We start from the raw sequence: 14,438 nt of genomic DNA, 5'->3' as shown, positions 1-14,438 counted from the left end.
ATCCATGGCTGATCGATTTGGGTGTCACTTTTGATGCAATTTGGAGTAAGAGAAATCTTAGAAGGCATGAAGGTAAAGCTTGATCTCCTTCCATGGTGCTCTATGCTATTTCTAAGTCCATTGTGTTTATTTACAATGGAATGAGAATCTCTCCAAAATCTGCAAATGATGTCGTCCTTGCTAGAAGATTTCATCTCTCCAATGCTCATTCTCCCTCCCTTGAGGTTTTGGAGGTTCACTGGAGTAAGCCTCATGTCAATTGGGTGAAGCTGAATGTTGATGGTTGCTCACTGGGGAATCTTGGTCGGGCTGGTGGTGGAGGTATTTTTCTTGATCATGTAGGGAAAAATCTTTTGCTCTATTGTGTCTTTAGGAGTGGCAAATAATTTTGCAGTAGAATTCTGGAGCATTATCAAGTGCCTGAAGCATGCTCGTGATATGAATGTGCAGCGGCTTTGGATTCACTCTGACTTGATCGCAGTGGTTGATATATTTCGAAATAGGATTATTCCTTGGTTTGTTTTCCAAGAATGGTCAAACCTTTTATGCTATGTTAACTCTATTGAGTGGAAGATATCCCATTGTTACAGAGAAGTAAATCCCATTGCGGATTTTCTAGCAAATGATGCAGCTAAGTCCGGCTTCTATGGGGTGAGATCGGCCTTGCCTGCTTCCATTTCCAAGGAGCAAATTATCGACGAAGCAGGAAGACCTCGCTTTAGATTTTACAGATAGTGGTTGTGAGCCTCTGCTGATGGCAATGCCGAAGGTGGAGGCTCCTTTTGGCTCTTTTTGTGATCTCATGTAATTTCATTTTCATCTCTTTTTAATACAAATTCTTTGATCTTCTAGCAAAAAAAAAAAAAAATCTCCCAAGGAAGAAGAAAACTCACACTTATAAATGATGGATATGAAAGTATGGTTCAAAGATTTACAGAAAAAACTAGAAGTGAAGAAATTATGAACAACAGAAATAACAGTAGGGCCAATCTGATCTCATATCTCATTGAAGAATAGACCAGGATATCCATCAGGTCCAGATGCTTTCCAACCAGGAATTTTCATAACAACTTTAGAAATTTCATCTGCCAAGATGAGAGCCATAAGAGCCGAGTTATCCAGAGCTGAAACTCTACCTGTGATTGAAATAATTAATCCTCCTCAATGATGGGATTATTGGTGGAATAGATCATGGACTTGAAGTGGGAGAGCAAAGCTGCTGCAATATCATCATGGGAAGTGAGTAACAAGCCATTGGAATTAATGGTAGATATCCAATTGTGAGCACTCCTATTGATAGTGGTCAAGTGAAGAAATTTAGAGTTGACATCATTAAATTTGACAATTCAGGGCTCCAATAACCTTTGAAATCCTGCTGAAATGGTTTTTTATCCATGTAAACTGTTTTGAGTGCCCCAGTACATCTTGCTAAGCTGTGAGAGAGAGAGAGAGAGAGAGAGTCTTTCGGTGTCATTATTTTACGGGCTTTAGGTCAACATAGCAAAGCAAAATGAAACCATAACCCAACTTGTAATTACCTCCATCAACCAAGATGATAGCAGAAAAAGGACCCATTCCAACTTTTTAATGGGGAAATTCTGAACAACATAACATATTGGAAATGATCTCTGGTCCTCTGGCCGGGTCAGAATATTGAAACAGACAAAATTAGATAGTATAAGAAACAGACTATTCTTTAATGTTATTCAGATAGTTTTATGAATGGGTCTGGCCAGTTTTCCAATATTGATTTGTTCAATTTAATTAATAAACTAATCAAATTCAAGTTCGTTGCTCAACTATTACCTCCATTATATGTTACTCCAACTTTGGGACTAAGTCAGTGTATACTTAGGGGCCGTTTGATAACACTCTGGGAGAATGTTTCTGGTGTTCTTCTATTCTGCGGGAATGCAAATAGAACAAAAATACATTTGGTACGTCCGGTTCATTTTTGTATTCTCGCGGAATGAACCAGTGAAAAAGAATGACTAAAGAGTAAATTGCAAGAATACCAAAAAGTTACTTTGTCTATTCTTCTACTTACTTAAAAGAACAAAAACCCTCCAAAACCCTTTACCTTTGTCCAACTACTTCCTGATAAAAAAAAAAACTAAAACCCCATCTTCCCTTGCAAGAAGCCTTAGAAAAGGGGTCGCAGGCCCACAATCGTGGACTCATCTTCTTGGAAGAGGTTCTTCTCCAGCAAAGGTATTGTCTCTCTCTCTCTCTCTCTCTCTCTCTCTCTCTCTCTCTCTCCTATTTCGAAACCCTCTCTTGGAAGATGTTCTCCAGCAAAAGGGGCTTCATTGTCTACTAAAACCAAGTTTAGAAGCCAGAATTTGATGAACATGGAGAGCTGTTCAAGTTTAAAAAAATTTCATGTGAACAAGGAGTCAAGACCATAGTTAGCAAATTCGGATTCGGGAATTATTCGGATGGAGAATTATTCGGAATAATTCGGACGATTAATTTAAGGATTCGGTCAAAAAAGCGGTCAAAAAATCTTATTGGGGTTTTTTTTTATTTTTTAAATTGTTTTTTTTTATTTTTTTATTTTTTATTTTTGGTTTTTTTTTTTAAAATAATGTTTAAATGGACCGAATAATTCGGTTTAATTCGGATTCGGTCCGAATTATTCGCGAATTATATTCATATTTGAAAAAGTCGCGAATTTTAAAGAATTTTATTTTAAATTCGGATTCGGTCCGAATTTTTGATAAAATTCTTTAAAATTCGGTTCGGCCGAATAATTCGCGAATTATTCGGCCGAATTGCTAACTATGGTCAAGACATTAGGTTGGTTTCGGTTCTTTCTCAGGGATGCTTTTCCATTTGACAATATGAGAAACTTTGAGAATCAACATACTTATTTCAGGTTTAATTATTTAAGAGATTAGGGGAGGTAGTGTTAGCAAATAGACATGGTCATGAATTTGGAGGTTATTGATAGGGTTAGGGGTTTTGGTAGAAGAAAGTAGTGCAAGTTCACTGTGTGTATAGACTTCATGGATATAATGTCTACTTGGTAAGCCTTCAGCACTTGCTAAACTGATAGATTTTCAACTTCAGTCATTCAGTTGTTTGATTTAGGATAGAGAGCATTCTTTAATTTGCTTTGAGCAACAATATTTCTCTATCAATCTAGATTATGAAACAGGGTCAAGTACTTGTCTGTCAGTTTTTGACATGGATACAAGGTGTCTGAAACAACAGCCTAATTATTTACATTGTGTATAGCAATTAGTTTTATCTTAGGTGTGACTAAATAATGTCTTCCTTTTGTTCTCCCCTACCCCAATTTTAAAGAAAAAAAAAATCGAATTTCCAACAGTCTTGTCTTGTATGTTAGCTTCTGAGACATTTTCTTATAGCTAGAAGAATGGAAAAGAGAGTAGTATGCTAGTTTGTGGGTTCTTGATAATTTTTTGGTAATCCCTATAAATTTCGGTAGATTATTTCATCTCTATTCTCTTTATTATGTCTAGAAACTCGCCCCACCTTTCTCTCTCTTACCCACTTGACATCACTCTGTTGGTTTTCAATTTTTGCAGAATATCTACTTTAATATCTATTTTCTCTTCTATAAACTTATAAAGTTGCCTTTAATTGATATCCATTCATCATATTCTCTTTTCTGAATTCTAAAAATATGCCATAGATTGGATTTTATGAAACAGAATTAGAAAAGCCGTGGACTGTAAAACTATCATCAATGAAGGTTATTGGACCCAATTGCTATATTTAACATTGTGCACCTGAATATGTATTCTTTTCTAACACCTTTGTGAACCATTGCAGGGCAGTCAACGTGTACAAGGAAGATAGATGAATGAACAAATGATACAAATAACAAATCAGATGGCAGTAGATAAGGGTTACCCCCTAATTTGATTGTTTATGTAATAAAATTTCAAGACACCTATCTGCAGCTATTATTTTTATTTTGTAATTCCTATAAACTTGAATAGTAAACTTTTGTTTTTTTATTAAGATAAATGTGGAAGCTCTTTATGCTTCTATTTTTTATTTTCTTTAAGTAATAGTATTTTAAAAGATAATTTCATAAACAAATTAATTCCTTATTTAAGTTAAATTTGACCATAATAGCATGTATGTAATTATTGATTTTATTGTTCAAAAGTGAATTTATATAAAGTGTTTGTCAAACGTTGTTTCTATTCTTTTCCTGTTCTAAGGACATTTCTGAAATAGTTTTGCCAAACACTGTTTCTATTCTGCCAGAGTGTCTTCACAGCATGGAATCGAAAAAGAACACTTCTGTAAAAGAACACTCTCCAGGAATAAAAGTGTTATCAAACAGCCCCTTAATACCAGTAAGACACGACTCCTGAGATTTGTTGCAGAAGACAACTAATGTAGGCATCATTTCTTCCCACACGCACTAATACACTATAAATACTCCTTTTCCCTTACACCTTTTTTTCATTCTCATTTCCCACAATTTCATCTTTTTCTAATCAGTCGTCCTTGATGGCAACTTCCAAAATGGTAACCATTACAATTAAGAAAAGCCTATTAGCCATAACTTTGGCTAGAATTTTAGCCGGGCTAATGCAGGGATCCGTAGTCATGGCTCAGAGTTGTGGTTGTGCAGCAGGCTTTTGTTGTAGTCAATATGGGTATTGCGGAACTGGGGATGCTTAATGCGGCCCTACATGCCAAGCGGGACCTTGCTATACAATGCCAACTACTCTAAGTGGGATGTCGCCGACTGGTACCACCGTAGGTGATATAGTTACACAAGCATTCTTTGATGAGATAATCAATCAAGATGGCTCAAGCTGTGCAGGAAAGAGCTTTTATACACGTGATGCATTCCTCACAGAACTTAATTTGTATCCTAGCTTCGGCACAACCGGAACAACTGATGACTATAAACGTGAGATTGCCGCTTTCTTTACTCAGGCAACACATGAAACTGGATGTAAGTTTTTCATTATTTCATCAACTAATCTTCTTTCTATTTCAACTCTCTTAATTTTATTGTTTGTTGTTCTACTAAGTTGTGTTTGTGTATAGCCTTTTGTTACATAGAAGAGACAAATGGTGCTTCTAAAGATTATTGTGATGCAATAAATACACAATACCCATGCGTCAGTGGGCAGGGTTACTACGGCCGTGGACAGCTCCAGCTATCGTGGAATTATAATTATGGGGCTGCAGGTAACAGTATAGGATTTGATGGGCGAAATAATCCTGGAATTGTGGCCACCGATGTTGTGACTTCGTTCAAGACAGCATTATGGTTCTGGATGAACAACTGTCACTCAATCAGAACTTCTGGCCAAGGGTTTGGGGCAACCATCCAAGCCATCAACGGTGCAATTGAATGCAATGGTGGAAACACAGTAGCTATGCAAGATTGTATTCAGATTTATGAGAACTATTGTAACCAATTTGGTGTAGCACCATAGTTATCAATTCGGCCGAATAATTCGCGAATTATTCGGCCGAACCGAATTTTAAAGAATTTTATCAAAAATTCGGACCGAATCCGAATTAAAAATAAAACTCTTTAAAATTCGCGACTTTTTCCAAAATGAATATAAATCGCGAATAATTCGGACCGAATCCGAATTAAACCGAATTATTCGGTATATTTAAACATTATTTAAAAAAAAAAACCAAAAATAAAAAATAAAAAAATAAAAAAACAAATTTTTTTTTTTTAAAAACCCCAATAAGATTTTTTGACCGCTTTTTTGACCGAATCCTTAAATTAATCGTCCGAATTATTCCGAATAATTCTCCGTCCGAATAATTCCCGAATCCGAATTTGCTAACTATGTGTAGCACCGGGTAACAACCTCACTTGCTAAGATTGTACATCTATAATTTGTACTTGTTTTTAATTTTTCTATGATTTGGGAAAAACAATAAAGATCAAGTCTCAGTCAATTCCACCGTGATAGCATCACCTGCTAAGATATATACCATGTAATTTGTATTTTTCATTTAATGATAATAAAGACTATATATATATATATATTTTTTTTTTAATGATAATGAAGACTTGCATTGCGTACATTTTCTCTTCATCTTTGTCACTGTCACTGTCACTGTTCTATCCTGTCCTACTGTCATTGTCACTGCTGAACTACTTCATGAAGGAGCCTCAACTGTCACTGTCCTGTCTAAGTTTGTTGCAAGACTCCAAGGAAAACTCAGGGAATGGTATTTAGCTCTTAGCCCTTACAGACAACTGCAACTTGTGCAACTTACTGAGAGCTAGTTTATTACCATTCTCTATCAAGAGTTCCTTGGCCCCGTATCAAATGATCTTTCAAAGGCCCGTGACGAATTTCTCCAAATGAAGTGTTATTCTCTGCTTCAATCAGATCTTGACAAACATTTCTCCAGAATGATCGACCGATTCCATGAAATCGGTGGTATTGATGATGAAAACCTAAAGCAAGTTTTCTTGAACTCTCTTCCAGAGCCTCTTGGTGCAGATACATAGCAGTTTCTGAAGAACCATAATATTCCATTGGCTTCATGCACTATTGGTTCTCTTTATAGCTATGCTCCCACTGTCCTTGATAAGCTTTGCAACATCAAAAAATTCTGGAAAGATTTGCAAGAATGTTCTGATAAAGTCTCCTCTGCTTGTGATACTTCTTATCTTAAAATTAAGTGCAAAGGTGACAAATCTTGTGATTGTGCTACCAAGAAGACTTCTCACCACAGAAGGTTTCCCCTTTTCTCTCAGCATCAGAAATGGAAGCCAAGGAGAAAAAAGAAATTCTCCTTCCATTCTCCAAAGAAAAAATGGAGATTTCTCAGGAAAAAGCAATATAGAGGAAAGAACAAGTCCACCGCTTGTTATGTCTGTGGGAAAGATGGCCATTTTACCAAAAATTGTCCCATGTCTCGCAAGAAAGATAAGGTCATGCACATGTTATCTTCTCTTCACCATGAAGATCTTCAGGATGCAGACCTCGAATCTTTATACTCCCTTAATGAAGCACCTACAGATCTTTCTCTATTTGCAATTGATTTCCCAGATATAGACTCAGCCCCGAAGTCTTCCCTCTCCGAGTCCGAGGAATCTGGTCCCCTCTACCAAGTAATACATTTTCTCTCCCCTTCTCAGATTAGTGACCAACCCCCTCTTCTCCAATGTCAGTCCGTTTCTCTTTCTCATGTCTCAGCCCAAATAATCCCCGAACCTTATGTTAAACCTATCAAACTCATTGCCTGTTTAGACATAGGAGTTGCTACCACAATCCTAAACCCAAAAGTTCTTCCCAAAACTTTTTGGAAAACTCAGGATCCACCCCTACCTTTCCTTGCAGCTAATGGTGAAATCTTCCATATCACCCTAGTGTCTAAACAACCTATAAAAATCGAACTTCTCCCCACCTTGTCTGTTACCCATACAGTTCTAAGAACCCATTTTTCAGGCAAAGATCTCATTATAGGTTTTGATGTGCTCAGCCATCTCCCTCTTCGTTGGACTCCCCGAGGTCTTGTCTATAAACAACAGCTTCTTCCTTGGTCTTCTATTTCTAACCTCTTTTTTGCAGGTCCCTCTATGTTTGAAGAAATCAAAGCACACATCCTCACCACATCCTGTGCAGAATCTCATTCGGATTTTCTCACCAAGGGTTCTCAACTTTTATGGCAGAACCCTGACTTCTTCATCACACTTCCTTTTAAGAAAAATGAAGATGTCAATCCAACAAAAGTCAGCCATCCAGGCCTAAATCCAGATCATCTTTCATTGGCTATTCAAGAGATTCAGCAATTATCGTCCCAAGGTCTTTTGGAACCTACACTTTCTCCATGGACATGCCAAGCATTTTATGTCAACAAACGAGTAGAACAAGTTCGTGGAAAGTTGAGAATGGTTATTAATTATCGGCCATTAAATTTCTTTTTGGCTGATGAGAAACTTCCCCTTTCAACTCGTCCGGTTTTGCTTCTTCAGTTAGCCCATGCCATTGTGTTCTCCAAGTTTGACCTTAAAGCAGGTTTTTGGCAACTTGGAATCATCCCAAAAGATAGACCAAAGATAGCCTTTTACATTCCAGGCTATCATATGCAATGGACAGTCATGCCTTTTGGTCTTAAAACAGCTCCATCTATCTTCTAGAGAGACATGATGAAGATTTTTACTCCCATCCAAGACCATGCTCTTATATATATTGATGATATTCTCTTCTTCTCCAAAGATGAGACAGATCATCTGCGACTTCTCCAGCAATTTCATTAAATTGTTCAAGATTATGGTCTCATGCTCTCTCCCAAAAAGCTACAAATTAGTGTCCTTTCTATTGATTTTCTCGGTGTGACCATCTCCAAAGGGAAATATAATCTCCAACCCCATATTGTAACCTCATTACAGTTGTTTCCAGATGGCCTTCTCACCAAAACTCAGGTTCAACAATTTCTTGGGATCGTCAATTGTATGACAGAGTCTTTCCCACAACAGATCATACATACTTCTCTACTTCACCAGCTTTTGCGTAAAAAAGCCCCTCCATGGTCTGCTGCTCATACATCAGCAATTCAAGCTCTAAAGAAGCTTTCTGAGAACCTCCCCACTCCCCAGATTCCATCCACTGGAAAAAGAATTTTACAAACAGATGCCAGTGATACTCATTGGGGTGTAGTCCTCCTTGAAGAACAAGGACATACTCCCAACACTACAAGAACTGTTTGTGGATACAAGAGTGGATCTTTCAAGCCTTTTGAGGCCCATTATCATTTTACTTTCAAAGAAATCCTAGCAGTCAAGCGTGGCATAGAAAATTTTCAATTTCATCTTATTGGTCATAAGTTCCTCGTTGTACTTGACATGTCAAGTTTTCCTCGTATGCTTGAATTTTGATAGAATATCCTTCCTCAAGCACAACTTCTCCGATGAGCTCAGTGGTTCTCCCAATGGTCTTTTGATGTTAAGCACATAAAAGGAAAAGAAAATATTTTGACAGATTTCCTCTCCCGACCTACCTCAACCTTTGCCATCATCCCTTTACTTTTCTCCATAACCCGTGGCGCCTCTACTTCTCAGACGCCACCACCTGGTCATAATCTCTGATGTTCCCTTCATCCAGGTCTTCCCCCAGAAATTTTCTAAGATCTAACTCAAAAAAAAGTCATTTCTTACAGTAAGACTACAACCATCCAACTCCTTATGATTGCTCTTCGTCGTGAAGGATTAGTTTTACCAGGAAGTTCTTTTCACCCTGACTATCCATATCTTACCCTTTTTTCTTTTACCACCCTATAAGAACTCCAAGACCTCCCTCTCATTTACAAATGCATCTTTTAGCACCACTGCTCAGCCTACACCATTGCCTTAAGCCTCCCTTTAAGCACCATCCACTGGTTCACCACTCGCTGGATGTTCCCCACTCGAGGAAGTTCTCGGCCTAACCTAACAATCCTCCACTTCCTGCAACTCTTTGCTCCTATACCTCACTGGTTTCACCTTTTTTCCTCTCACCTTCCACATGAAGATAACCCAAATTCACACTATATTACCATCCTTTTCCACCGGCCTCCTCTTATTCACCAAACCTTTGACCAGCAGCAACCCTGCCATTATATCCATTACACTCCTAATTTTCATGTGTTAAAGATTAGAACCTATGAACTCTATACCAATCGAGTCCAGCATCGGAACAAATGGAGATCTTTTTTGGCTACTATGTGCGCTGCTAATGATGTCCTCCCAATTCTGGTCCCAGCCCCACTTCTCCTTCACCTTGATACTGCATGGGAACTCCATCAAACTAGCAGACTCACTGATCCACGTATTGGTGACCTACTCGATGCCAACAATGACTAGTTAATTGATACTGCCAACTATTACCCTGCCAGTAGCTCTGACAGTACTGATAGCAGTTAGTGGGCAGACCCCACACACTACTTATGTGTTTTATCTTCTTGGGTTTCTTTAGAAATCTGTCTATTTGTCTATTTGTAATAATGTGTATTATGAGTGTTATCTCCTCGTGTATCGTGTATTATGGCCCACATGTTTGGGATCCAATGTTTCTCTATGTAATGTTTCTATTGTAGTCCTGACCCTATATAAAGGGCTCTTGAGTAATGAAACGGTAAGCCGATCCTTGTGTGAAAATAACTCTCTTCAATCGGATTGGATTTATTGGCCAAGCCAGATATTGATACCTACCTGGACCCGTATGGGTTCAATGGTCCTAATTATTTCTTTAAAAAAAAAAAATCCTAACTGTTAGGAACAAATTTATCCAATGGATACAATTTTTATATTGAAAATGACTAATGTAACAGTACAAAAAGATGGACATGAATGGAATTAATTATCAATCCATTCAGTCGCACTTAGATGACCTTTATTATTATTATTATTATTATTAGAAAGAAGAAAATTAAATTAAAGCGGTAAGAACATTGTTATCAAGATTTCATATTGAAATAAACGCTCTGTTTTCCATGAGCTAAATGGGCCCTAAAAACAATCACATCATTACTATGCTTGAGCCAAAAAGATAGAGCAGGGAGGAGATTATAGAATTTAAAAAGAGGGGGGCAACACTACAAGGCCATGATATGGTTGTTAGGTCAAAAAATTAGCGTTCTAATTCTTCGGAGCTGCTTCAGACTTCCATGATACTCCACCCCTTCATTTGAGCCTGCTCCACTCCAAATAAGATACCTTGTGTGTCTGCTTCAATAGATTTTCTTGTCATCAAATAATTAACAGTGAATGAGATACAAATTCCTTTGTATAAAAAGCAAGTAGCCCGAACAGAATTGTTATGACATAGATTAGAGGCAGTAGTACAACCCATTATGATAAAGTCAGAGTGTGGGAGATTAAGCGAAGAAGGAGAGTTTAGTACGGAATAGGGTACATATGTCTGAGGTGTTGCATGGTATTTTGTTTGATTGGAGTTCATAGCGCAGGTGATAAAATGTCATGAGGATATAGTTTTTTTTTTCGAAAGTGATATTATTTCTATGAGACCATTTAAAGTAGCATATAATAATAAAAAAGATAGAGAAAAAAATTATTAAGATTATTTTAAGGGATACTATTGAAATTGAAAAAAAAATATAATTAATTCTGAAAGGAAGTGGCAAACAAGCATTTAGTATGTAAACCCAAAGGGCTAACTGTCCTAATTGTTGTTTTATGGTTGTCCTTGTTGGCAACCCTGACACGTGGCAGTGATGACGTGGTCAGTTTGGGTAACATGGATGGAAATGATGACATGGCAGTGTCCAGTGTCACCGATGAGATAATAGAGTCGCTTGGTATGCATGATGGAGTGGTTTGATACATCCTTAGTATGTGGTGCGGGTTTCTGTGTCAAAACTAGTCAAATTAGCCTATTTACACTCGAGGGCATTTTCAGAAGTAAAAATGATATTTTTGGAAGATCGTTTCTTCATGAAAAAGATAGATTGTGTTTATCTAGTCCAATGCATTTGATTTTGTCGCATTCCGATACCATATGAAGAAGTTACGGCATTTGTGGCAGTCGAGGGCTGTTTCGATATTAAAGATGAATTTTTTAAAGGAAGTGTTCTCCATGTAATGATACGAAAAAAATCCGATCTTTCCAACGGTTCTGATTTCATCGCGTTCCGATTCCGTATGAGAAAGATGCGTCATTAGAAAGTTCTAGGGGCATTTTGATATTTTTATATGGCTAAGTCAGATGATCGGGTCTTCAAAAAATTCGTAGAGCGTCCAATCACGATTCCAACGCACTTCGTTTCATCTCAATCGGATATTGTCTGAAAAGGTTATAAGTGTTTTCATGAAATCGATTCGAAAATTCAAATCGAAAATTCATCAATTGCTCTTAGTGTTGGGTGGATTTTTCAGAATTTATTTTTGAAATTTGAAGGGCTTTGTGTAATTTCAAGATTTTAAAGGTCTGAGAAGGAAGGATATGGTTTTGGCAAGAGAAGTTTTCCCCTCTTTGTTGGTCCTTGAATCAACATGTATAATTGATGATAAATGTTCTTAGGCCATTAAATGAGGTAAAAGAGGTGGTTGAGGTGTGTTAATGATACATTAACTCCAAGCCAAGGAGAAAGAGAAGAAAAGCAAAGATGTGTTTACTTTGAAGAGCAAGAAGCCAAGGAGAGAGAAGGTGTGAGCACCAAACTTGTCAGTACAAGTTTCCAGTCATCCCAAGCAATCGGTTGTGAGATTATCTAACTTTGGATTTACATTATATGCATGTATGTATGTTAGTGTTAGTTGTGGATGAATGTATACATGTTAAGTTAGTTGTAGATGAACTGTAAGTATGCTAGCTAGTTGTGGATGTATATGCTAGCTAGAGCTTGGCTGTAGGGTATTGATATAAGCCCAAATTTACTGTATTCTTTATTGAATGCTTAGTGGGTGCTAAGCATCTGGAGTGGGTGTTATACATTGTACTGGCACTGCGAGTTCCATCTCAGCATCGGCTTGAGAAAATTACATGTGGGTGCTCCCGGCTGTGGGTGCAGTCAAAAGTAGTGTATTGAGTAGGAACGAAGCCTTTACAAGCACTACTCTGGGGATGTAGGCAAATTACCGAACCTCGTAAAAATCCTATGTTGTGGGTGCTTGTTGTTTGCATTTTATATTGAAGTGCGTGGAATGTGAAATGTGTGTGCACACTTGGAAGTGCCTATGAGAGGTTGAGTGTCCATACGACTATGTGCAAATAGGGATAGGTATATCAGGTTTTTCTTGGCCAAACATCAGACAGATTTTGGGGATCAAAATTGGACTCACTGATTCACCCCCCCTCAGTGACTGCCGGGTTACAACACTAATATGCTTAGAAAACTCACATGAAAGGAGGATGTGCCTAATAGATTCTGGTCGATTGTGGTAGAATCAGTGTTATCAATTCGGCTGAATAATTTGCGAATTATTCGGCCGAACCGAATTTTTCCGAATTTTATCAAAAATTTTGACCGAATCCGAATTAAAAATAAAATTCGGTAAAATTCGTGATTTTTTCAAAAGTGAATATAAAACGCAAATAATTCGGACTGAATCCGAATTAAACCGAATTATTCGGTCCACTTAAACAGTATTTAAAAAAATAAATAAATAAAAAAAAAAACCCAATAAGCTTTTTTGACCGCTTTTTTGACCGAATCCTTAAATTAATCAATCGAATTATTCCGAATAGTTCTCCGCCCGAATAATTCCCGAATCCGAATTTGCTAACTATGGGTAGAATCCACAAGTAATTTTTGGAAAAATGATCAACTTGAAATTTCATAAATGGCCAATGGTAATTTTTGGAAAATGGTCAACTTGAAATTTCATAATTGGCCAACCATAAATATTTGTATTTCAACCCAATGATTAGAGCACATCCCGGGTTTGTCTAAATGTAATTGATCAGGTTACAAATGACTTGTAAGTCACTAAGTGTGGTAATCAGTCAGGCCATGCTGGTTTCAGTCGAGCTTAATCAAGCTTCCTCATTTTAGGATCTTGCACGGTGACCAGGCCCATATAAGTAATCAGATCCATATGCTAGGCTTGATCCCATTTATAAACGGTCGATCAGATATTGGTTTTTAATTGAGCCACCAATAATCATGCGTTAAACTAGCTAATGACATATTTATCTCTAAACAGGTTATAATCATGTTTTAAACAAGTCAATCTTTGTAAATAGCTCCAAACGAGCTCTAATCAGGCTTTAAATATTTCGGGCTAAGTCAGGCTATTAATAGGTCAGTCCCAATCAGGTGCCCGTTGTTGCACCCCGCACCGGGAATAACCCATTATAATCAGGCCAGCTAGAATCCGACATGTTTATTAATCAAGATGTCCTAATTCAGACTTTAAACGCTTGGGCTTCGTACTGGAACGATTGCGTTAAGCATCTCAATGCTGAAGATTTGATCTTGAGATCCATTGGGAAAGACTTAGGTATCGTTTGACAACGTTTCTGCTGTTCCTGTGCCTAAAAACAACAGAAATGATTTTTCACTTTTTTGGGAACGTAAACGAATATTTTTTGGTGTTTGATAAACATATTTCTTGAGTTGAGTAGGGTTGGGTAGATTCCTTGTGTCGGTGTGGGTTTTGCTGGGGAATTCGAACTTCAATCCCCAGCAACGATTTAGTAATCGGAGAGAATTGGAAGAAATCCACAAAGTAATCAATGGATGTGAGTTTAAGGCTTCCACTAGCAAAGCAAAAATTCGGTGTACTCCTCGTTTCCCTGGAGAATCTTCAAACTTTGGAAAGCCGCTAGGTAAGGTAAATGCTAAGTCGGGAGATGCAACTTTTCATTGGGGGTCCATCGATTTTTTGGCCCACAAGTTGTTCCAAGTAAAGGAAAAACAAGTCTAACTTGTTTCATCAAACTCGTTTCCAGATACAGAAATAAGCATAAATTTCTATTTATGTTTCAAAAAACAAGTGAAACGAAACAGGTTTATCAAAC

General features: G+C 37.5%; 1 pseudogene; it reads left to right on the top strand.

The window, feature by feature from the left end:
* The first annotated feature begins 4,494 nt into the window (after positions 1–4,494).
* Positions 4,495–5,843, top strand: LOC122091137 (annotated as a pseudogene).
* The last annotated feature ends 8,595 nt before the right edge of the window (positions 5,844–14,438 follow it).

This window comes from Macadamia integrifolia, chromosome 2 (assembly GCF_013358625.1).
Source record: "Macadamia integrifolia cultivar HAES 741 chromosome 2, SCU_Mint_v3, whole genome shotgun sequence".
NCBI classification, from domain to species: Eukaryota; Viridiplantae; Streptophyta; class Magnoliopsida; order Proteales; family Proteaceae; genus Macadamia; species Macadamia integrifolia.
Note: the sequence above shows the minus strand (reverse complement) of the source record. Positions and strands in the feature narration are given on the sequence as shown.